Here is a 26,018-nt window from a genome sequence, read left to right as displayed (position 1 = left end):
ATTTGTACACGAACACAGGTTAAATTCAAAGTATTCTGAACGGAGTTCTGTGTATTTGTACATGAACACAGGTTAAATTCAAAGTATTCTGAACGGAGTTCCGTGTATTTGTACATGAGTTCTGTGTATTTGTACACGAACACAGGTTAAATTCAAAGTATTTTTAAAGGAGTTCTGTGTATTTGTACACGAACACAGGTTAAATTCAAAGTATTCTGAACGGAGTTCTGTGTATTTGTACATGAACACAGGTTAAATTCAAAGTATTCTGAACGGAGTTCCGTGTATTTGTACATGAGTTCTGTGTATTTGTACACGAACACAGGTTAAATTCAAAGTATTTTTAAAGGAGTTCTGTGTATTTGTACACGAACACAGGTTAAATTCAAAGTATTCTGAACGGAGTTCTGTGTATTTGTACACGAACACAGGTTAAATTCAAAGTATTCTGAACGGAGTTCTGTGTATTTGTACATGAACACAGGTTAAATTCAAAGTATTCTGAACGGAGTTCCGTGTATTTGTACATGAGTTCTGTGTATTTGTACACGAACACAGGTTAAATTCAAAGTATTTTTAAAGGAGTTCTGTGTATTTGTACATGAGTTCTGTGTATTTGTACACGAACACAGGTTAAATTCAAAGTATTCTGAACGGAGTTCCGTGTATTTGTACATGAACACAGGTTAAATTCAAAGTATTCTGAACGGAGTTCCGTGTATTTGTACATGAGTTCTGTGTATTTGTACACGAACACAGGTTAAATTCAAAGTATTTTTAAAGGAGTTCTGTGTATTTGTACATGAGTTCTGTGTATTTGTACACGAACACAGGTTAAATTCAAAGTATTCTGAACGGAGTTCCGTGTATTTGTACATGAACACAGGTTAAATTCAAAGTATTCTGAACGGAGTTCCGTGTATTTGTACATGAACACAGGTTAAATTCAAAGTATTCTGAACGGAGTTCCGTGTATTTGTACATGAACACAGGTTAAATTCAAAGTATTCTGAACGGAGTTCTGTGTATTTGTACATGAACACAGGTTAAATTCAAAGTATTCTGAACGGAGTTCCGTGTATTTGTACATGAGTTCTGTGTTCTTCTTCCTGAATGAGGTCCTCCCATCATGACAGAGCGGAACTAATGTTCGTGCCCGTGTTTCCTGCCGGGAGAGGATCGTGGTTGCACGCGGGAAGCTTGTGCGAGATGGCGGTCGACACACAGACCGTTTAGGACTCGTTCAGATCCGCCGTGTTGGTTAACTTTCTGCCTTATCTCATCCCTGCTTCTGACCTGAGCTATGGAGGGGGGCAAGCCGAGCCTGGCCCTGGTCTACCAGGCGGTCCAGGCCCTGTACCACGACCCGGACCCGACCGGGAAGGAGCGAGCCTCGGTGTGGCTCGGAGAGCTCCAGAGATCGGTAAGAAAATGGGAGAGGCCGGGGGACCGGAGCGGGGGGACCGGCGGCGTGGGGGCCGCGGGGGTGCTAGGTGGTTCTAATGCGGGCGGTCTGACCCGGTTCTACCGTCTCACGGGTCCAGTAAAGGCCCGGTGAACTGAACTGCGCAGTCTCAGAGCAGCTGCAGGCTGCCGTTAGCATCACAGCTAAGCTAAGCTAGCTAAATGAATGGATCAAAACACGGAGAGTTAGCTGCTGTTTAGCTTCGTTAGCGGCCCGCTGGCAGCCGGTACCGGCGGTTCCGACTGGATCATGTGTTTCAGTCCGAAGAGTTTCAACGGCGGGAGGAGATTCTGTGTTCTGGTCTCTGAGGGTTTGCGCAGGCCCGGGTCTGCTGCATACTGCTAGCCGTGTTAGCATGTTAGCATGGCCACAGGAGCTGCTGCAGTGTCAACTCTTGGTGAGGGTGTTTGTGAGACCTGGACCAGGTGTTCCTGCTGAAACAGGCCTCAAACCGCCACCGACGGCGTGAGAGTCCGTTTCAGCTGGAGTCACAAATGTCGGAGCTTCACCGGAACATTTCATCACAGCAGTCAAAGTTTATCACGCGCGTGTGCGGGAGCAGCGGAGGCCCGCGTGATCGCGCAGGTACAGGTGCGCTCCGAGCGTCTGACGTCACTCTGTGTTGTGGAAGAGCGTCTGAGCTCACCGAGCCTGTTTACGATCAGGGCGTGGCACAAACTCAGACCAGGACTCGGGGTCAGGGTTTTGATCAGACTCGCAGTCTGGCGTAGATCAGATCACCTGGACCTCAGGTCTGTTTCTGTCATCAGCCTCATGGATCTGGTTCAGCAGATTCTGGTCCTGACAGGGGATTGTGGGGCCGTACCTGCACAGGTGAGCGTCGCCTCTGGGACTCTGGTTGCTAGTCCTGACAGATGGCTTTAGACCAGTATCTCAGAGTCCAGGTCTCTGCTGTGTTGTTTGGGATCAAGGCTCGATTCAGTCTCCTTAGAGATCCTGATAGGACCAGAGTCCAGGACTTAGATTAGAGCCTGAGCTTCGTATTCAGGAACATTTCTGCCTCTAATGATGATCTGAGGCCTGCTGGTCTCAGGCGGTCCAGGTCTCCTTTAACAACAACATCCTGTCCCACAGTGGTTCCAACCTGAGGGACGGGGCCCCTAAAAAGGTCAAGGTAAATGTGAGAGGTCATGTTTACAAGAAGAATAACCAGGGCTGCTCAGGTCCCGGTCCCGCAGGTCCTGGTCCTGCTGGTTGTAGCTGCAGCTCACAGCTTCGTTAGTAACGAGGCGAACGCGTGGCGGCGAACTGATTCACAGTCCAGTGTGACTTCCTGTTGGGGTGCGTCTTTGTATGTCTCTGTGACAGATGTAGATCTGGACTCATCTGGACCTCAGAGAGCTGTTGGGGGGCTTGGCTGAAGTGAGTCCGGTCCTGGCTGTTAAAACCCAGAAGCACAAAGGACTTTCCAAAAGAGTTTGCAGCAGTAGTACGACAACCAGAACCAGGATCGGGATCAGCTGACACCATGTCCACACGGGGATCAGCGACAGACTGTCAAACCAGCTGATCGTCCCTGAAGGACAGAGATCCAACACAGGAGGATTCAGAGGTCCCCGGACGGACCGGCAGAACCGGAACACCAAACGCCCTAAACATAAAAATATATAGACTCTGTATTCAGAACCGCTTACTACCGGCAACCGCAGCACGCAGTGTGTACTGTGTGCTGCGGCCTGTATTTTGCAGCATGGCTTTGTTAGTTTCCTGTTTTCAACTCTGACAATAAGAGGAATATAAACGTATTCTTTAAAAACAATCTTATGTGGCTGCGGCTGAGCTGAAGCAGCTGTCTGCTTCGGTGTGTTGGTGCGTAAATATAATTATATAAAAAGCAAGTACTGTAACCACCACTGTGACGTTGCCCTAACAACGTCTGTTTAGAATAATGAAGTCCCCTTTCAAACCAGAGTGCTTCTACGTTACACGAGCCGTCCATCACGAGCCTCTTGATTTAAGTTAAAATGTTACTCAGACTGTAAAGACGGAATAACAGCGGACAGTAAACCGTCCCACAGCTGCGGGGCTGTACTCTCACGTTGTTGCTGGACTCGTCTGCTGCGTTGGCTGCAGCGCTCTGTGTGGCTATGAGCTCCGTGAGCTGGCGTGCGGACCAGGGGGCTCCGTGAGCTGGCGTGCGGACCAGGGGGCTCCGTGAGCTGGCGTGCGGACCAGGGGGCTCCGTGAGCTGGCGTGCGGACCAGGGGGCTCCGTGAGCTGGCGTGCGGACCAGGGGACGAACGTTCGAGCATGTTCTCGATTCACCAACAATTTCCCTAAAACTGCCGATATTTAAAATGTACAGTTGATTTCTCGCCTCCAAACTTGTTAGAAGTGGATTTAGTGATGACACAGCGGATGAAAATGGTAAAATAAGTTCTGTTGTTGTCGTCCTCTACGCAACAGACAGGTTGTTGCTACAGTTCCTGCGCTTTGCATCATGGGCCACAGTCTGCGAGGTAGACTGGTCCGATGCGTACTGCAGATTTTTCCCGAATCAGTACGCAGATTTTGCTTTTGTTTGTATACTACATTTGGGCCAAATCAGTACGTACTACTAGTACAGTAGGCGGTTTCGAATACAGCCTATAAAACAAAGCCGTCTCAGGTGTGTAGTGACATCACTTCCTGTCCCGCAGATGTACGCCTGGGAGATCTCGGACCAGCTGCTGCAGCTCAAACAGGATGTGGAGTCGTGTTATTTTGCCGCTCAGACGATGAAGATGAAGATCCAAACGTCGTTCTACGAGCTGCCGCCGGAGACCCACAATGCACTGCGAGACTCGCTGCTGACCCACATCCAGAACCTCAAAGACCTGTCGCCCATCATCGTCACTCAGGTACCATGTCTGATTAACCCTTTACCTCTGCAGGGACACACCAGCCGGGAGCCAGAACCTGAGCCGGTCCCCCCAGAGTTCGGGTGTATCTGTGTTTTTGGGGCGTATGCAGTGAAACGGTTGTACTGTGGGGGCCTGCGGGGGCCGGTTGGTGAGCAGAGACTAGACTAGCGTTCTCTGAGAACTTGTGTTGTAATGTTTCGCAACCTGACGAGTGTCGACAGCCGACTGCATCACTTCCTCGTGTCGACAGAAGCAAACTGTCAGCTGCTGTTTTTAACACAGCGGAAGAAACCTGACCCTCCTGAAACCACCTGACCCTCCTGAAACCACCTGACCCTGCTGTGAACTTTAACCCTTTCTCTTCTCCCTCCCGCTCCTCAGCTGGCGTTAGCGATCGCTGACCTCGCCCTGCAGATGGCGTCGTGGAAAGGATGTGTTCACACGCTCATAGAAAAGTAAGAATTCACACAACCACCTGAACCTTTCTCACACAGAGTGTTGACTGTAGACAGAAACTACAAATGTGGCCCCCGGATCAGCCAGCAGGAAGCAGGTGAGTCGTTCAGTGTAGACGGAGGAAGAGCCTCTGACTGGCGCTCAGGTGAGCCCTGTTCAACACCTTTTGACCTTTGAGCTGTCTGTCAGTTTCTCACCTGTCCGTGTCTCCGCCCCCTCTCAGGTACAACAACGACATCAGCTCGATGCCCTTCCTCATAGAGATTCTCACCGTGCTGCCCGAGGAGGTCCACAGCCGATCTCTACGGATCGGAGCAAATCGCAGGACAGAGATCATCGAGGACCTGGCGTATTACTCCAGCACAGTCGTCACGCTGCTGGTCTGTCCCCACCTGTCTCTACCTGTCTCCTCCTGTCCCCCCAGCTTTCCCCTCCTGGCCCCACCTGTCTCCTCTTGGCCCCTCTTGTCTCCACCTGTCTCCTCTCTTGTCTCCACCTGGCCCCTCTTGTCTCCTCTCTTGTCTCCACCTGGCCCCTCTTGTCTCCTCTCTTGTCTCCACCTGGCCCCTCTTGTCTCCTCTCTTGTCTCCACCTGGTCCTTCTTGACTCCTCTCTTGTCCCCACCTGTCTCTACCTGTCTCCTCCTGTCCCCCCAGCTTTCCCCTCCTGGCCCCACCTGTCTCCTCTTGGCCCCTCTTGTCTCCACCTGTCTCCTCTCTTGTCTCCACCTGGCCCCTCTTGTCTCCTCTCTTGTCTCCACCTGGCCCCTCTTGTCTCCTCTCTTGTCTCCACCTGGCCCCTCTTGTCTCCTCTCTTGTCTCCACCTGTCTCTACCTGTCTCCTCCTGTCCCCCCAGCTTTCCCCTCCTGGCCCCTCTTGTCTCCTCTTGGCCCCTCTTGTCTCCACCTGGCCCCTCTTGTCTCCCCTCTTGTCTCCACCTGTCTCCTCTTGTCTCCACCTGGCCCCTCTTGTCTCCACCTGGCCCCTCTTGTCTCCCCTCTTGTCTCCCCTCTTGTCTCCCCTCTTGTCTCCACCTGGCCCCTCTTGTCTCCACCTGGCCCCTCTTGTCTCCACCTGGCCCCTCTTGTCTCCTCCTGGTCCCTCTTGTCTCCTCTCTTGTCTCCACTTGGCCCCTCTTGTCTCCACCTGGCCCCTCTTGTCTCCACTTGGCCCCTCTTGTCTCCACCTGGCCCCTCTTGTCTCCACCTGGCCCCTCTTGTCTCCTCCTGGCCCCTCTTGTCTCCACCTGGCCCCTCTTGTCTCCTCTCTTGTCTCCACTTGGCCCCTCTTGTCTGCTCTCTTGTCTCCACTTGGCCCCTCTTGTCTGCTCTCTTGTCTCCACTTGGCCCCTCTTGTCTGCTCTCTTGTCTCCACTTGGCCCCTCTTGTCTGCTCTCTTGTCTCCACTTGGCCCCTCTTGTCTGCTCTCTTGTCTCCACTTGGCCCCTCTTGTCTGCTCTCTTGTCTCCACTTGGCCCCTCTTGTCTGCTCTCTTGTCTCCACTTGGCCCCTCTTGTCTGCTCTCTTGTCTCCACCTGGCCCCTCTTGTCTCCACCTGGCCCCTCTTGTCTCCACCTGGCCCCTCTTGTCTCCTCTCTTGTCTCCACCTGGCCCCTCTTGTCTCCTCTCTTGTCTCCACCTGGCCCCTCTTGTCTCCTCTTGGCTCCACCTGGCCCCTCTTGTCTCCTCTCTTGGCTCCACCTGGCCCCTCTTGTCTCCTCCTGGTCTCTCTTGTCTCCACCTGGCCCCTCTTGTCTCCTCTCTTGTCTCCACTTGGCCCCTCTTGTCTCCTCTCTTGTCTCCACCTGGCCCCTCTTGTCTCCACTTGGCCCTTCTTGTCTCCTCTCTTGTCTCCTCCTGGCCCCTCTTGTCTCCCCTCTTGTCTCCTCTCTTGTCTCCACTTGGCCCCTCTTGTCTCCTCCTGGTCTCTCTTGTCTCCACCTGGCCCCTCTTGTCTCCTCTCTTGTCTCCACTTGGCCCCTCTTGTCTCCTCCTGGCCCCTCTTGTCCCCTCAGTGAGTCTGTCTTCGTGATGTGGTCTCAGCTTCTCTGCTGTTCAGGTTTTAGTCTCCAGTCTTTGTCCTGATGGAGCAGCTTCTCTGTGTGAACACCTGGTTTACAGAAGTCTGTTAAAGTGATGTCAGTAACCAGACAGACTGTGGTCCCTTCTGTGCCAGTGGTCCTGTCCCTGTCTGATCGTTGTCTTTGCGTTTCAGACCACGTGCGTGGAGAGCGGGACGACGAGAAGATGTTCATCAAGGTGTTTCGCTGCCTGGGCAGCTGTTCAACCTGGGAATCCTGGACAGTAACTTCATGGCCAGTAACCACTCCTCATGGTCCTCTTCCAAGTCCTGGTGAGCTGCTTTCACACGTGGACCCATCGGGACGGCCCGTTCTGTCCGCTGAAGTTTCCTGATGTCCCCCGTCATGTTCTTCTGTCTCCACAGCAGAGGGGAAACCTCCACCAACCTCCACGAGGCGGTGTCGGACTGCGTCTGCTCGGCGCTCTACGCCATAGAGAACGTGGACACCAACATGGCGCTGGCCCTGCAGCTCTTCCAGGGCGTCCTGACGCTGGAGACGGCCTATCACATGGCCGTGGCCCGAGAGGACCTGGACAAGTGAGGAGACCGGAACCTGCTCCCGATTGTGTGTTGGTGTTGGGTCGGCGCCGTCGCTCACGTCTCTGTTTACCGTTTGTTCCCAGAGTGCTGAACTACTGCAGGATCTTCACCGAGCTCTGCGAGACCTTTTTAGAGACGACGGTCCGGACCCCGGGTCAGGGTATGGGGGACCTGAGGACACTGGAGCTGCTGCTGATCTGTGCAGGACACCCGCAGTACGAGGTAGGTCCAGTACCAGGTCCTCTGTGTCCCGGTCTCTGAGGATGTCTACATAATCCCGGTCTTCACGTTCTGGTCTGTGTTCTGGTCCAGGTTGTGGAGATCTCCTTTAACTTCTGGTACCGTCTCGGAGAACATCTCTATAAAATAAATGACGCCGCTCTTCACGCCGTCTTCAGACCGTACATCCAGAGACTGCTGCACTGCTTGGCCCGGCACTGTCAGCTCGACCCAGACCACGTGAGTCCTCTGCTCCGGTCTACACAGTCCTCCTCGTGATTAATCCAGACCTTCAAAATAAAGTGGGTTTTTTTCCCGACAGGAGGGGATCCCCGAGGACACGGATGACTTTGGGGAGTTCAGGATGAGAGTCTCTGACCTCGTTAAAGACGTCATATTCCTCGTTGGGTCCATGGAGTGCTTCTCTCAGGTAACTGATCCACAAGCGGGCAGGAAAGGGTTCTTACTGCAGGTCTTAGTCCACCGATATGAAAGCAGCTGCTCCTCTTCCTGTTTGTTCTCAGCTGTACTCTACGTTAAAGAAGGGAACCCTTCCTGGGAGGTGACGGAGGCTGTTCTCTTCATCATGGCTGCAATCGCGAAGAGTGTTGACCCGTAAGTATCTGAAGAGAGTCTCTGGTCCAGGACCAGGTCTGAGATGTGTAGCAGACTGTGACTGTCTCCTCTGGTACCCTTTGTCTTCCAGAGAGAACAACCCCACCCTGTCGGAGGTCTTACAGCAGGTGGTTTTACTCCCAGAGAGCGTCCACATGGCGGTCCGTTACACGAGCATCGAGCTGGTGGGGGAGATGAGCGAGGTCGTGGACAGGAACCCCAGATTCCTCGGTACGAGTTTGAGAAGTCGCAGCGACACAATGCAGGTGGTGGCTCCGCCTCCTTCCTGTTCCTGCTCCAGCTGGTCGAGAGCAGACGGAGCCGGTTAGCCGTTAGCTGCAGTGATCCGGGTCACGGCTCGCTCTGTCTGAGGCTGTTTCAGCGTGGGGCTCAGAGACAGCTGATGCACGAGGACCCAGCATGCATCACACTGTTGTTCTTGTAGTTTCCAGAGAAAGTAGAAGCCTTACGAGAGTGGCGGCTCAGAATACTGCAGTTCTTTTAGTGGTGCACTCTGAGACCAGGTTCTCAGACAGACTTGCTAACTGTACTGTCTGTACTCTCTGAGGTGGAGCTTTTATTTTGTTAAACCCTGACTCTGTGTTTCCTCTTCCTGTCAGACCCGGTGTTAAACTACCTGATGAAAGGTCTCAGAGAGAAACCTCTGGCGTCTGCAGCAGCGAAGGCGATCCACAACATCTGCTCGGTGTGCAGAGATCACATGGCTCAGCACTTCCAGGGTCTGCTGGACATCGCTCGCGCCCTCGACTCCTTCGCCCTGTCCACCGAGGCCGCCGTGGGACTGCTCAAAGGTAGGACGCCTGTTCTAGCGTTCAGGGGTGCACCTGGCTCCACCTGCTCAACTCCTCAGCTGATACCTGAGCACCGCCGTGGCCTGATGGCCCGTACATTGATTTGTTGGTTGTTGTTTACCTGGACAGGTACGGCTCTGGTGCTGGCTCGTCTTCCCCTGGAGAAGATCGCAGAGTGTCTGAGCGACCTCTGTGCGGTTCAGGTGTTGGCTCTAAAGAAGGTGAGTGGTCTGACATGTGTGACCGCAGCTCTGAATCAAATGATCTTGAAACTACAACCAGAGTTTTCTCTTTCAGCTTCTGACTGAATCTACAAACGGGAAATCAGCTGATCCCACCGTCTGGCTCGACAGGCTGGCTGTTATCTTCAGGTGCGTCTACCTGTGGATTTACCTGTAGCCAAATATTATTCAAACTTGATGTGGATTAGGAAGCAGCAGACAGTGAAGCCTTTTGTTTGTTCTTCCTTCAGGCACACAAACCCCATCGTGGAGAACGGACAGACCCACCCCTGTCAGAAAGTCATCCAGGAGGTAAACACCTGAGCTCGCCTGACTTTTACCTGGAGCACTCATTTCAATATTCACACACACAAGTATTTCATTAATAAATAGTCATGTGACCTACCTGTAGATCCCATCAGATATGTTGTTGTTAAGTTTTACCTGTGTCACGTGACTTAATGTGTCCTGTATGATTCACCTGTAGAAGTAGTTTATATACCTCGCCTGTAGATGGGATTTGAAGTAGTTTATATACCTCGCCTGTAGATGGGATTTGAAGTAGTTTATATACCTCGCCTGTAGATGGGATTTGAAGTAGTTTATATACCTCGCCTGTAGATGGGATTTGAAGTAGTTTATATATCTCGCCTGTAGATGGGATTTGAAGTAGTTTATATACCTCGCCTGTAGATGGGATTTGAAGTAGTTTATATACCTCGCCTGTAGATGGGATTTGAAGTAGTTTATATACCTCGCCTGTAGATGGGATTTGAAGTAGTTTATATACCTCGCCTGTAGATGGGATTTGAAGTAGTTTATATACCTCGCCTGTAGATGGGATTTGAAGTAGTTTATATACCTCGCCTGTAGATGGGATTTGAAGTAGTTTATATATCTCGCCTGTAGATGGGATTTGAAGTAGTTTTATATACCTCGCCTGTAGATGGGATTTGAAGTAGTTTTATATACCTCGCCTGTAGATGGGATTTGAAGTAGTTTATATATCTCGCCTGTAGATGGGATTTGAAGTAGTTTTATATATCTCGCCTGTAGATGGGATTTGAAGTAGTTTATATACCTCGCCTGTAGATGGGATTTGAAGTAGTTTATATACCTCGCCTGTAGATGGGATTTGAAGTAGTTTATATACCTCGCCTGTAGATGGGATTTGAAGTAGTTTATATACCTCGCCTGTAGATGGGATTTGAAGTAGTTTTATATATCTCGCCTGTAGATGGGATTTGAAGTAGTTTATATACCTCGCCTGTAGATGGGATTTGAAGTAGTTTATATACCTCGCCTGTAGATGGGATTTGAAGTAGTTTATATATCTCGCCTGTAGATGGGATTTGAAGTAGTTTATATATCTCGCCTGTAGATGGGATTTGAAGTAGTTTATATACCTCGCCTGTAGATGGGATTTGAAGTAGTTTATATACCTCGCCTGTAGATGGGATTTGAAGTAGTTTATATACCTCGCCTGTAGATGGGATTTGAAGTAGTTTATATATCTCGCCTGTAGATGGGATTTGAAGTAGTTTATATCTCGCCTGTAGATGGATTTGAAGTAGTTTATATACCTCGCCTGTAGATGGGATTTGAAGTAGTTTATATACCTCGCCTGTAGATGGGATTTGAAGTAGTTTATATACCTCGCCTGTAGATGGGATTTGAAGTAGTTTATATACCTCGCCTGTAGATGGGATTTGAAGTAGTTATATACCTCGCCTGTAGATGGGATTTGAAGTAGTTTATATACCTCGCCTGTAGATGGGATTTGAAGTAGTTTATATACCTCGCCTGTAGATGGGATTTGAAGTAGTTTATATACCTCGCCTGTCTGACTCACCTGTAGATCTGGCCCGTGTTGTCGGAGACCCTGAACACTCATCAGGCTGATAACCGGATTGTGGAGCGATGCTGTCGGTGTCTCAGGTTTGCTGTACGATGTGTCGGGAAAGGCTCCGCCTCCCTCTTGCAGCCGCTCGTCACTCAGGTGAGACACACCTGTACTTGTTACCTGTGCTGTTTCTGAGGATCCTTCAGCCCGCAGTTTATTTTCCTATTTTTTAATGAACAGCACTGACTTGATTTTGTGATCAATCAGTGCTGCTAAAGTCTTACCGATCTTTCACGTCTCCTCCATTAGTTCACACCTCCACCTGGAGTTTAAAGAACACATAATCTTTTGTCTACCTGTTGACTGATCTCCTGATTGGCTGTTTGCTGTCATCAGATGGTGAGTGTGTACCAGGTGTATCCACACTCCTGCTTTCTGTACCTGGGAAGCATCCTGGTGGACGAATATGGCATGGAGGAGGGCTGCAGACAGGGGCTGCTCGACATGTTACAGGTAAACTCACACCTGTACAACACATAAAATTACCTGTCCGCCAGGGAAACTCGCACCTGTACAACACATAAACTGGCCTGTCCGCCAGATAAACTCGCACCTGTACAACACATAAACTCACCTGTCCGCCAGATAAACTCGCACCTGTACAACACATAAACTGGCCTGTCCGCCAGATAAACTCGCACCTGTACAACACATAAAATTACCTGTCCGCCAGATAAACTCGCACCTGTACAACACATAAACTGGCCTGTCCGCCAGATAAACTCGCACCTGTACAACACATAAACTGGCCTGTCCGCCGGGGAAACTCGCACCTGTACAACACATAAAATTACCTGTCCGCCAGATAAACTCGCACCTGTACAACACATAAACTGGCCTGTCCGCCAGATAAACTCGCACCTGTACAACACATAAACTGGCCTGTCCGCCAGATAAACTCGCACCTGTACAACACATAAACTCACCTGTCCGCCAGATAAACTCGCACCTGTACAACACATAAACTGGCCTGTCCGCCAGATAAACTCGCACCTGTACAACACATAAACTCACCTGTCCGCCAGATAAACTCGCACCTGTACAACACATAAACTGGCCTGTCCGCCAGATAAACTCGCACCTGTACAACACATAAACTCACCTGTCCGCCAGATAAACTCGCACCTGTACAACACATAAACTCACCTGTCCGCCAGATAAACTCGCACCTGTACAACACATAAACTGGCCTGTCCGCCAGATAAACTCGCACCTGTACAACACATAACTGGCCTGTCCGCCGGGGAAACTCGCACCTGTACAACACATAAAATTACCTGTCCGCCAGATAAACTCGCACCTGTACAACACATAAACTGGCCTGTCCGCCAGATAAACTCGCACCTGTACAACACATAAACTGGCCTGTCCGCCAGATAAACTCGCACCTGTACAACACATAAAATTACCTGTCCGCCAGATAAACTCGCACCTGTACAACACATAAACTGGCCTGTCCGCCAGATAAACTCGCACCTGTACAACACATAACTGGCCTGTCCGCCAGATAAACTCGCACCTGTACAACACATAAACTCACCTGTCCGCCAGATAAACTCGCACCTGTACAACACATAAACTGGCCTGTCCGCCAGATAAACTCGCACCTGTACAACACATAAACTCACCTGTCCGCCAGATAAACTCGCACCTGTACAACACATAAACTCACCTGTCCGCCAGATAAACTCGCACCTGTACAACACATAAACTGGCCTGTCCGCCAGATAAACTCGCACCTGTACAACACATAAACTGGCCTGTCCGCCGGGGAAACTCGCACCTGTACAACACATAAAATTACCTGTCCGCCAGATAAACTCGCACCTGTACAACACATAAACTGGCCTGTCCGCCAGATAAACTCGCACCTGTACAACACATAAACTGGCCTGTCCGCCAGATAAACTCGCACCTGTACAACACATAAAATTACCTGTCCGCCAGATAAACTCGCACCTGTACAACACATAAACTGGCCTGTCCGCCAGATAAACTCGCACCTGTACAACACATAAACTGGCCTGTCCGCCGGGGAAACTCGCACCTGTACAACACATAAAATTACCTGTCCGCCAGATAAACTCGCACCTGTACAACACATAAACTGGCCTGTCCGCCAGATAAACTCGCACCTGTACAACACATAAAATTACCTGTCCGCCAGATAAACTCGCACCTGTACAACACATAAACTGGCCTGTCCGCCAGATAAACTCGCACCTGTACAACACATAAAATTACCTGTCCGCCAGATAAACTCGCACCTGTACAACACATAAACTGGCCTGTCCGCCAGATAAACTCGCACCTGTACAACACATAAAATTACCTGTCCGCCAGATAAACTCGCACCTGTACAACACATAAAATTACCTGTCCGCCAGATAAACTCGCACCTGTACAACACAAAATTACCTGTCCGCCAGATAAACTCGCACCTGTACAACACATAAACTGGCCTGTCCGCCGGGGAAACTCGCACCTGTACAACACATAAAATTACCTGTCCGCCAGATAAACTCGCACCTGTACAACACATAAACTGGCCTGTCCGCCAGATAAACTCGCTCCTGTACAACACATAAAATTACCTGTCCGCCAGATAAACTCGCACCTGTACAACACATAAACTGGCCTGTCCGCCGGGGAAACTCGCACCTGTACAACACATAAAATTACCTGTCCGCCAGATAAACTCGCACCTGTACAACACATAAACTGGCCTGTCCGCCAGATAAACTCGCACCTGTACAACACATAAACTGGCCTGTCCGCCAGATAAACTCGCACCTGTACAACACATAAACTGGCCTGTCCGCCAGATAAACTCGCACCTGTACAACACATAAACTGGCCTGTCCGCCAGATAAACTCGCACCTGTACAACACATAAACTGGCCTGTCCGCCAGATAAACTCGCACCTGTACAACACATAAACTGGCCTGTCCGCCGGGGAAACTCGCACCTGTACAACACATAAACTGGCCTGTCCGCCGGGAAACTCGCACCTGTACAACACATAAACTGGCCTGTCCGCCAGATAACTCGCACCTGTACAACACATAAACTGGCCTGTCCGCCAGATAAACTCGCACCTGTACAACACATAAACTGGCCTGTCCGCCAGATAAACTCGCACCTGTACAACACATAAACTGGCCTGTCCGCCGGGGAAACTCGCACCTGTACAACACATAAACTGGCCTGTCCGCCAGATAAACTCGCACCTGTACAACACATAAACTGGCCTGTCCGCCAGATAAACTCGCACCTGTACAACACATAAAATTACCTGTCCGCCAGATAAACTCGCACCTGTACAACACATAAAATTACCTGTCCGCCAGATAAACTCGCACCTGTACAACACATAAACTGGCCTGTCCGCCAGATAAACTCGCACCTGTACAACACATAAAATTACCTGTCCGCCAGATAAACTCGCACCTGTACAACACATAAAATTACCTGTCCGCCAGATAAACTCGCACCTGTACAACACATAAACTGGCCTGTCCGCCAGATAAACTCGCACCTGTACAACACATAAAATTACCTGTCCGCCAGATAAACTCGCACCTGTACAACACATAAACTGGCCTGTCCGCCGGGGAAACTCGCACCTGTACAACACATAAACTGGCCTGTCCGCCGGGGAAACTCGCACCTGTACAACACATAAACTGGCCTGTCCGCCAGATAAACTCGCACCTGTACAACACATAAACTGGCCTGTCCGCCAGATAAACTCGCACCTGTACAACACATAAACTGGCCTGTCCGCCAGATAAACTCGCACCTGTACAACACATAAACTGGCCTGTCCGCCAGATAAACTCGCACCTGTACAACACATAAACTGGCCTGTCCGCCGGGGAAACTCGCACCTGTACAACACATAAACTGGCCTGTCCGCCAGATAAACTCGCACCTGTACAACACATAAACTGGCCTGTCCGCCAGGGAAACTCGCACCTGTACAACACATAAACTGGCCTGTCCGCCGGGGAAACTCGCGTACAACCTGTTCAGAACGTGCAATACAACCCGTCCCAGTGCCAATACTTGATGAAGACGCACAGTTCTGATTAAAAGGAGGGCTGGCTCAGGTGAAACAGACTCTGACAGGTGATGATGATGATGAGCTCCTCCCTCTTCCTCCAGGCTCTGTGTATGCCGACCTTCCAGCTGTTGGAGCAGCCCAACGGTTTGAGGAATCACCCCGACACGGTGGACGACCTGTTCAGACTGGCCACCAGGTGAGTGCAGGTTCATCCGACTTTTTCCTGCTCAGGTGTGATTCAGGACCTGACGTCTCCTCGTCTCCGTTCAGGTTCGTCCAGAGGAGTCCCGTCACTTTACTCAGCAGCAGCATCATCGTTCACATCATCCAGTGCGCCATCGCCGCCACCTCATTGGACCACCGGGACGCCAACTGCAGCGTCATGAAGTTTGTCCGAGACCTCATCCACACCGGAGTCGCCAACGACGTGAGTCACAGATTAAACCTGCGCTGACGGGACGATCCGATCGTGACGTCGGCTTTATCAATACAGCCCCAGACCACTGGTCCAATCTGCGGGTCAACTTTATCGTCAGCTCTACCATAGACGACGCACACAGAGGATCAAAGACAGAAAGAGTCAGTGCAGCAGATCAACAGCCCAGTGTTAAAATATTTTCCCAGTGGAAGGATCCGTGGTGTAAAGTTGGATAGCAATCAGTCAGTAGGGCTGAAATCGTATTTTCAAATCACAGCAGGAGCAGAAACTCTTGAAGGCTGAATGTGTGAAGAACATTTGAAATGAAAGTGGTGCTGCAGAGAGTCGTCTTCTACAGACTGAAGAAAAGATCTGTGATCGGTGCGAATCAGTCGCACCAGAACCATTTAAATATGCTTTTCAACACAATAGTATCACAATGTCGGCCAAAATAATGACATTTAGATGTTTTGCAGGGAAACTGTCCTCTGTGTCCTCTAAACGGGACCAGAAGGACTCTGCTCGATAGAGAATAATGAAGGTTGGGGGTTTGAACACTCGATGTTAGACTCGCTCGTCTATCACATGTACAGCAGCGCAGGGTGCACGTGTCCTTCAGGAGGACGAGCTGAAGCATTGTGTAAACACGTGAAGTGCAGGGCTGCATTGTGGGTAATGTTTTGAGCAGCGTGAAGCAGAAATATAAACATTTTAGTTTGGCACTGCTCACAATGCTCACTTCGCTTTTGGTCTTATGCCGTCCTCTCTAACGCCGTCGTCTCTGTAACGCTGTCCTCTCTAACGCCGTCCTTCCTAACGCCGTCGTCTCTGTAACGCTGTCCTCTTTCACGCCGTCCTTTCTAACGCTGTCGTCTCTGTAACGCTGTCCTCTTTGACGCCGTCCTTTCTAACGCTGTCGTCTCTGTAACGCTGTCCTCTTTGTAACGCCGTCCTTTCTAACGCTGTCATCTCTGTAACGCTTTCCTCTTTCACGCCGTCCTTTCTAACGCTGTCGTCTCTGTAACGCTGTCCTCTTTCACGCCGTCCTTTCTAACGCTGTCATCTCTGTAACGCTGTCCTCTTTCACGCCGTCCTTTCTAACGCTGTCATCTCTGTAACGCTTTCCTCTTTCACGCCGTCCTTTCTAACGCTGTCATCTCTGTAACGCTTTCCTCTTTCACGCCGTCCTTTCTAACGCTGTCGTCTCTGTAACGCTGTCCTCTTTCACGCCGTCCTTTCTAACGCTGTCGTCTCTGTAACGCTGTCCTCTTTCACGCCGTCCTTTCTAACGCTGTCGTCTCTGTAACGCTGTCCTCTTTCACGCCGTCCTTTCTAACGCTGTCGTCTCTGTAACGCTGTCCTCTTTCACGCCGTCCTTTCTAACGCTGTCGTCTCTGTAACGCTGTCCTCTTTCACGCCGTCCTTTCTAACGCTGTCGTCTCTGTAACGCTGTCCTCTTTCACGCCGTCCTTTCTAACGCTGTCGTCTCTGTAACGCTTTCCTCTTTCACGCCGTCCTTTCTAACGCTGTCGTCTCTGTAACGCTGTCCTCTTTCACGCCGTCCTTTCTAACGCTGTCGTCTCTGTAACGCTGTCCTCTTTCACGCCGTCCTTTCTAACGCTGTCGTCTCTGTAACGCTTTCCTCTTTCACGCCGTCCTTTCTAACGCTGTCGTCTCTGTAACGCTGTCTTCTTTCACGCCGTCCTTTCTAACGCTGTCGTCTCTGTAACGCTGTCTTCTTTCACGCCGTCCTTTCTAACGCTGTCGTCTCTGTAACGCTGTCCTCTTTCACGCCGTCCTTTCTAACGCTGTCGTCTCTGTAACGCTGTCCTCTTTCACGCCGTCCTTTCTAACGCTGTCGTCTCTGTAACGCTGTCCTCTTTCACGCCGTCCTTTCTAACGCTGTCGTCTCTGTAACGCTGTCCTCTTTGTAACGCCGTCCTTTCTAACGCTGTCGTCTCTTTCACGCCGTCCTTTCTAACGCTGTCGTCTCTGTAACACTGTCCTCTTTCACGCCGTCCTTTCTAACGCTGTCGTCTCTGTAACGCTGTCTTCTTTCACGCCGTCCTTTCTAACGCTGTCGTCTCTGTAACGCTGTCCTCTTTCACGCCGTCCTTTCTAACGTCGTCGTCTCTGTAACGCTGTCTTCTTTCACGCCGTCCTTTCTAACGCTGTCGTCTCTGTAACGCTGTCCTCTTTCACGCCGTCCTTTCTAACGCTGTCGTCTCTGTAACGCTGTCCTCTTTGTAACGCCGTCCTTTCTAACGCTGTCGTCTCTTTCACGCCGTCCTTTCTAACGCTGTCGTCTCTGTAACACTGTCCTCTTTCACGCCGTCCTTTCTAACGCTGTCGTCTCTGTAACGCTGTCTTCTTTCACGCCGTCCTTTCTAACGCTGTCGTCTCTGTAACGCTGTCCTCTTTCACGCCGTCCTTTCTAACGCTGTCGTCTCTGTAACGCTGTCCTCTTTGTAACGCCGTCCTTTCTAACGCTGTCGTCTCTGTAACGCTGTCCTCTTTGTAACGCCGTCCTTTCTAACGCTGTCGTCTCTTTCACGCCGTCCTTTCTAACGCTGTCGTCTCTGTAACGCTGTCCTCTTTCACGCCGTCCTTTCTAACGCCGTCCGTTCTAACGCTGTCCTCTTTCACGCCGTCCTTTCTAACGCTGTCGTCTCTGTAACGCTGTCCTCTTTCACGCCGTCCTTTCTAACGCTGTCGTCTCTGTAACGCCGTCCGTTCTAACGCTGTCGTCTCTGTAACGCCGTCCTCTTTGACGCCGTCCTTTCTAACGCTGTCGTCTCTGTAACGCCGTCCTCTTTGACGCCGTCCTTTCTAACGCTGTCGTCTCTGTAACGCCGTCCTCTTTGACGCCGTCCTTTCTAACACTCTCGTCTCTGTAACGCTGTCCTCTTTGACGCCGTCCTTTCTAACGCTGTCGTCTCTGTAACGCTGTCCTCTTTGACGCCGTCCTTTCTAACGCTGTCGTCTCTGTAACGCCGTCCTTTCTAACGCTGTCGTCTCTGTAACGCTGTCCTCTTTGACGCCGTCCTTTCTAACGCTGTCCTCTCTGATCTCGTCCTTTCTAACGTCGTCCTCTCTCTGACACTTGTCCTCTCTGACGCTCGTCCGTTCTAACACTGTCCCCTCTCTACCGTTGTCCTGTAATGCTCGTCATCCTCTCTGACGTTGTCCTTACTCTAACATCGTCCTCTCTCTGCAGCACGAGGAGGACTTTGAGGTGCGCAAGCAGCTGATTGGTCAGGCCATGGAGCAGCACGGCCAGCAGCTGGTCACTCAGCTGATGCACTCGTGTTGTTTCTGTCTGCCGCCGTACACGCTGCCCGACGTGGCCGAGGTGCTGTGGGAGGTGATGGTGTTCGACAGACCCGTGAGTACCCGAGAGTGCAGCGGTAACACCTGCTCAGGTGTGTCTCCTGACGTCCCTCAGGCTCTGATGTCTTCTGTTTCAGACGTTCTGTCGCTGGTTAGAAAACGCTCTGAAAGGTTTACCCAAGGAGACGTCAGGAGGAGCCGTGACCGTCACTCACAAACAGCTGACTGACTTCCACAAACAGGTCACCAGGTGAGACACCTGCAGCGCACCTGCCACCAGATTCCATTTCAAAGATAGACATTTACATCAGCAGTACAGGGGCCGCTCACAGGGGCCGATGAGACTGCTCCTGCCCTTTTTTAGTCGTGCGTCTCCTTGTCTCGTGTTGGCGCCTCACACCTCCTCAAGCAGGAAGTCTTAAATGTGAAGCTGGGGTTAAGTTGCTGCAGCAGAACACCGCAGGGAGGAGAACCCGTTCAGGCAGTGGAACGGCAGGCCCTTTTATTTTAAAGTGCAAAATCCCAATCATGCGAAGGGGGCGGGGCCAGTGACGCAAAGGCAACGCGAAGGAATTCGCGGGAGTTGAATATTTTCAAGCGCTCCAGCTTCGGACAATTAAACACCCGTGGTCGGACTGGATTTTGCTCGCAACTACGCCGTTTGCTCGAGGGAGGAGCTCGGAGTAAACTGCTTTTTATTAAATTAGCTTTTTACTTTAGTTTTTATGATTACAGCGTTGATTTATCTTCACTCGAGCTTCTCAGCAGCTTCCGTGCACATCCGGTTCCAGTGGTCTTGGTGTCGTTTGACGCTACTTCATATTTGTATAAAAACCGGACAAAACTGGACATTGCTGGGAGAAAAGAAAGCGAGGAGGTTGAACTACCTGGTGAGTTCAGAAACATGTGTATGGAACTTTATTCCAGCTATCGTTGAACTTGTGTGTGAACACCGCAGCGAATGTACTCACACGAGGAAAGCGTCGAAAATTCGCGTTTGGTCTGAAAGCACAGTGAATGAAACAGCGTGTAGAGAGAGAAGAACTTAATGAAACCACAGACATGAACCTGCTGGAACTGGATTCATAATATTCTGGTTCCTCCTGCAGGTTGCTGATCAAGTCTCTGGACTGATGTAGATTTAGTTAGAACCAGGAAGTGAAACAGAGTCTGCAGTCTGTACTCAGAAAGGATCAGAGACTCTGAGGACAGGAAGAGCTTCTCTAGTGACACTCTGGATCTGGTGACATCTTTAATGTGCTGATCCAAAGACAGGAACCAGTATCTGGTGTCTGTGTGGACCAGAGTCTCAGGTGGATCAGGATTTAGGAGCAGGAACTGAAGTCCAGGATTTCACAGCAGATAAAAAGCCACAGACGTGCTGATTGGTCGTCTCAGTAGCCTGAGGCGTGTTCAGACTGGCGTGGAACGCAGAGAGTTCACCTGAGCTCTGAGGAACTCACCTGAGTTCACCAGAACCCTAAGTACAGCTGATTCTAGCTGGACCGGTCCAGCCTGAGAGGTTACTATAATCATGTTTACGGTCCTGTGATGTGACTGACTCAGTCTACATCAGTCCACCACCTGGAGGAGGAGCTAGAACATCATGTATTACGTCTATTAATTACAGCAGTTTGATCTTTTAGTGGCTCCTCACACTCTGAGCGCTAAATCACTGTTCAGGTAGAAACACCTCCACCTGCTGCATAATGAGCACAGCGCCACCTGCAGGTAGATCACCTGTATTAATGCTTGTTTCCTGTCCGCAGCGCTGAGGAGTGTAAACAGGTGTGCTGGGCCATCAGAGAGTTCACCAGACTGTTCCGATAGCTGCGACCTTCACACGACACCAGGTAACACTCACCTGTCTGCTCTGACTCACCTGGACACTCAGGTGTTTGACTGTCTGCTCTGACTCCCCTGGACACTCAGGTGTTTGACTGTCTGCTCTGACTCCCCTGGACACTCAGGTGTTTGACTGTCTGCTCTGACTCACCTGGACACTCAGGTGTTTGACTGTCTGCTCTGACTCACCTGGACACTCAGGTGTTTGACTGTCTGCTCTGACTCCCCTGGACACTCAGGTGTTTGACTGTCCGCTCTGACTCCCCTGGACACTCAGGTGTTTGACTGTCTGCTCTGACTCCCCTGGACACTCAGGTGTTTGACTGTCTGCTCTGACTCCCCTGGACACTCAGGTGTTTGACTGTCCGCTGGACACTCAGGTGTTTGACTGTCAGCTCTGACTCACCTGGACACTCAGGTGTTTGACTGTCAGCTCTGACTCACCTGGACACTCAGGTGTTTGACTGTCCGCTCTGACTCACCTGGACACTCAGGTGTTTGACTGTCAGCTCTGACTCACCTGGACACTCAGGTGTTTGACTGTCCGCTCTGACTCACCTGGACACTCAGGTGTTTGACTGTCCGCTCTGACTCCCCTGGACACTCAGGTGTTTGACTGTCTGCTCTGACTCCCCTGGACACTCAGGTGTTTGACTGTCCGCTGGACACTCAGGTGTTTGACTGTCCGCTCTGACTCACCTGGACACTCAGGTGTTTGACTGTCCGCTCTGACTCCCCTGGACACTCAGGTGTTTGACTGTCCGCTGGACACTCAGGTGTTTGACTGTCAGCTCTGACTCACCTGGACACTCAGGTGTTTGACTGTCCGCTCTGACTCCCCTGGACACTCAGGTGTTTGACTGTCCGCTCTGACTCCCCTGGACACTCAGGTGTTTGACTGTCCGCTCTGACTCACCTGGACACTCAGGTGTTTGACTGTCCGCTCTGACTCACCTGGACACTCAGGTGTTTGACTGTCAGCTCTGACTCACCTGGACACTCAGGTGTTTGACTGTCAGCTCTGACTCACCTGGACACTCAGGTGTTTGACTGTCCGCTCTGACTCACCTGGACACTCAGGTGTTTGACTGTCAGCTCTGACTCACCTGGACACTCAGGTGTTTGACTGTCCGCTCTGACTCCCCTGGACACTCAGGTGTTTGACTGTCTGCTCTGACTCACCTGGACACTCAGGTGTTTGACTGTCTGCTCTGACTCACCTGGACACTCAGGTGTTTGACTGTCTGCTCTGACTCCCCTGGACACTCAGGTGTTTGACTGTCTGCTCTGACTCCCCTGGACACTCAGGTGTTTGACTGTCTGCTCTGACTCACCTGGACACTCAGGTGTTTGACTGTCTGCTCTGACTCCCCTGGACACTCAGGTGTTTGACTGTCTGCTCTGACTCCCCTGGACACTCAGGTGTTTGACTGTCCGCTGGACACTCAGGTGTTTGACTGTCAGCTCTGACTCACCTGGACACTCAGGTGTTTGACTGTCTGCTCTGACTCACCTGGACACTCAGGTGTTTGACTGTCTGCTCTGACTCACCTGGACACTCAGGTGTTTGACTGTCTGCTCTGACTCCCCTGGACACTCAGGTGTTTGACTGTCAGCTCTGACTCACCTGGACACTCAGGTGTTTGACTGTCCGCTCTGACTCACCTGGACACTCAGGTGTTTGACTGTCAGCTCTGACTCACCTGGACACTCAGGTGTTTGACTGTCAGCTCTGACTCACCTGGACACTCAGGTGTTTGACTGTCAGCTCTGACTCACCTGGACACTCAGGTGTTTGACTGTCCGCTCTGACTCCCCTGGACACTCAGGTGTTTGACTGTCTGCTCTGACTCCCCTGGACACTCAGGTGTTTGACTGTCCGCTGGACACTCAGGTGTTTGACTGTCAGCTCTGACTCACCTGGACACTCAGGTGTTTGACTGTCCGCTCTGACTCCCCTGGACACTCAGGTGTTTGACTGTCCGCTGGACACTCAGGTGTTTGACTGTCAGCTCTGACTCACCTGGACACTCAGGTGTTTGACTGTCCGCTCTGACTCCCCTGGACACTCAGGTGTTTGACTGTCCGCTCTGACTCACCTGGACACTCAGGTGTTTGACTGTCCGCTCTGACTCCCCTGGACACTCAGGTGTTTGACTGTCCGCTCTGACTCACCTGGACACTCAGGTGTTTGACTGTCCGCTCTGACTCACCTGGACACTCAGGTGTTTGACTGTCAGCTCTGACTCACCTGGACACTCAGGTGTTTGACTGTCAGCTCTGACTCACCTGGACACTCAGGTGTTTGACTGTCCGCTCTGACTCACCTGGACACTCAGGTGTTTGACTGTCCGCTCTGACTCACCTGGACACTCAGGTGTTTGACTGTCTGCTCTGACTCCCCTGGACACTCAGGTGTTTGACTGTCTGCTCTGACTCACCTGGACACTCAGGTGTTTGACTGTCTGCTCTGACTCCCCTGGACACTCAGGTGTTTGACTGTCCGCTGGACACTCAGGTGTTTGACTGTCTGCTCTGACTCCCCTGGACACTCAGGTGTTTGACTGTCTGCTCTGACTCCCCTGGACACTCAGGTGTTTGACTGTCCGCTCTGACTCCCCTGGACACTCAGGTGTTTGACTGTCCGCTCTGACTCACCTGGACACTCAGGTGTTTGACTGTCAGCTCTGACTCCCCTGGACACTCAGGTGTTTGACTGTCAGCTCTGACTCCCCTGGACACTCAGGTGTTTGACTGACTGCTCTGACTCCCCTGGACACTCAGGTGTTTGACTGTCCGCTCTGACTCCCCTGGACACTCAGGTGTTTGACTGGACGGCAGGTAACGCTCTGAGGTCACCCTCCGCTCTTTCTCTCTTTCAGGTTAAATCTTTTGTTGTCCAACATTCAGAGGTGACGGCAAAAAGCTGCGACTGCAGACGAGGATCCAAAGGGACGAGATGAAGATGATGAAGAGGAGGGACTTTGAATGTGAAACAGGACGAATCGCTCTGAAGGACTGACAGAGTGAGGACTTGGACAGACTGAGTCCTCCAACCCGACCCCTAACCTCACCTGACCTCACCTGCAGCAGGTGTCAGGTGGGCGGGGTCGGGTCCAGCAGGTGGGCGGGGTCAGGACTGGGAGGAGTTCACTAAGTGAGCTGATGCGGATCAGTCCTGTTGGATCTTCATCAGTAATCAATCGTAGGACGTGCCTGGTCAACAGTTTTTAAGAGAAGATTTATTTTTGGGACTTTGGTCGTGATGTTTTTTGTCCGTGCCATACAAAGAGCCAAAAATTTCCCATGATGCTCTTGGCCGAGCGGCTGCCTGTAGAGGCTGAGTGATGGAGGATTTGGCGTCACCTTTGACCTTTTTAACTTTGGTTGAATTTTAGTTGTTTTTCCACAAAGTGAGACAGAGTGAACTCTGGGTAATGAGACGGAGAGACTGACACCATGACATCATTGGTGATGTAGCCTTGTTGTAAACAATAAAAAACAACTGAAACAACAAACATGTCTGCCTCGCTGTTTCGTTCTGGGTGTGTCTGTAGGAGGCGTGCAGGAGAACCAATCAGCTGTCAGCACCTTTCTGAGCACCTGCAGCAGACTCTGACACTGTGGACGTACGGCTCCAGGTGAGCTCCATCTAAAGGTGTCTGAAGTCATCCAGGTCATAGTTATGCAACGAAGGTTAAAGTCAAGGCCAACTGGACTTGGCTGAGCTCTATCTAATGGTGGTCTCCAGCTCCAGGTGAGATCCAGGTGAACCTTGTCTAAAGGTGGTCTCCAGCTCCAGGTGAGATACAGGTGAACCTTGTCTAAAGGTGGTCTCCAGCTCCAGGTGAGATACAGGTGAACCTTGTCTAAAGGTGGTCTCCAGCTCCAGGTGAACCTTGTTTAAAGGTGGTCTCCAGCTCCAGGTGAACCTTGTTTAAAGGTGGTCTCCAGCTCTAGGTGAACCTTGTTTAAAGGTGGTCTCCAGCTCTAGGTGAACCTTGTTTAAAGGTGGTCTCCAGCTCCAGGTGAGATACAGGTGAACCTTGTCTAAAGGTGGTCTCCAGCTCCAGGTGAAACTTGTCTAAAGGTGGGTTCCAGCTCCAGGTGAAACTTGTCTAAAGGTGGGTTCCAGCTCCAGGTGAAACTTGTCTAAAGGTGGTCTCCAGCTCCAGGTGAGATACAGGTGAACCTTGTCCAAAGGTGGGTTCCAGCTCCAGGTGAGATACAGGTGAACCTTGTCTAAAGGTGGGTTCCAGCTCCAGGTGAAACTTGTCTAAAGGTGGTCTCCAGCTCCAGGTGAGATACAAGTGAACCTTGTCCAAAGGTGGGTTCCAGCTCCAGGTGAGATACAGGTGAACCTTGTTTAAAGGTGGTCTCCAGCTCCAGGTGAGATACAGGTGAACCTTGTTTAAAGGTGGTCTCCAGCTCCAGGTGAGATACAGGTGAACCTTGTTTAAAGGTGGTCTCCAGCTCCAGGTGAGATACAGGTGAACCTTGTCTAAAGGTGGTCTCCAGCTCCAGGTGAACCTTGTTTAAAGGTGATCTCCAGCTCCAGGTGAACCTTGTTTAAAGGTGGTCTCCAGCTCCAGGTGAGATACAGGTGAACCTTGTCTGAAGGTGGTCTTCAGCTCCAGGTGAGATACAGGTGAACCTTGTCTAAAGGTGGTCTCCAGCTCCAGGTGAAACTTGTCTAAAGGTGGTCTCCAGCTCCAGGTGAGATACAGGTGAACCTTGTCCAAAGGTGGGTTCCAGCTCCAGGTGAGATACAGGTGAACCTTGTCTAAAGGTGGGTTCCAGCTCCAGGTGAGATACAGGTGAACCTTGTCTAAAGGTGGGTTCCAGCTCCAGGTGAGATACAGGTGAACCTTGTCTAAAGGTGGGTTCCAGCTCCAGGTGAACCTTGTCTAAAGGTGGTCTCCTGCTCCAGGTGAACCTTGTCTAAAGGTGGGTTCCAGCTCCAGGTGAACCTTGTCTAAAGGTGGGTTCCAGCTCCAGGTGAACCTTGTCTAAAGGTGGGTTCCAGCTCCAGGTGAACCTTGTCTAAAGGTGGGTTCCAGCTCCAGGTGAACCTTGTTTAAAGGTGGGTTCCAGCTCCAGGTGAACCTTGTTTAAAGGTGGGTTCCAGCTCCAGGTGAACCTTGTTTAAAGGTGGTCTCCAGCTCCAGGTGAACCTTGTTT

General features: G+C 51.1%; 1 protein-coding gene and 1 pseudogene across 2 annotated transcripts in view; one reads left to right on the top strand and one right to left on the bottom strand.

The window, feature by feature from the left end:
- Nucleotides 1–26,018, bottom strand: part of LOC119895510 (UPF0606 protein KIAA1549-like) — a 252,782-nt gene that overhangs the window by 72,869 nt on the left and 153,895 nt on the right. The window lies entirely within an intron of this gene.
- On the top strand, nt 1,171–24,355 carry LOC119895532 (annotated as a pseudogene).

This window comes from Micropterus salmoides, unplaced genomic scaffold, assembly GCF_014851395.1.
Source record: "Micropterus salmoides isolate LMB-PRFRI ecotype aquatic unplaced genomic scaffold, ASM1485139v1 Ms_hic_scaffold_9, whole genome shotgun sequence".
NCBI lineage: Eukaryota > Metazoa > Chordata > Actinopteri > Centrarchiformes > Centrarchidae > Micropterus > Micropterus salmoides.
The sequence above is the reverse complement of the archived record's forward strand: the minus strand, read 5'-3'. Positions and strand labels throughout refer to the sequence as shown.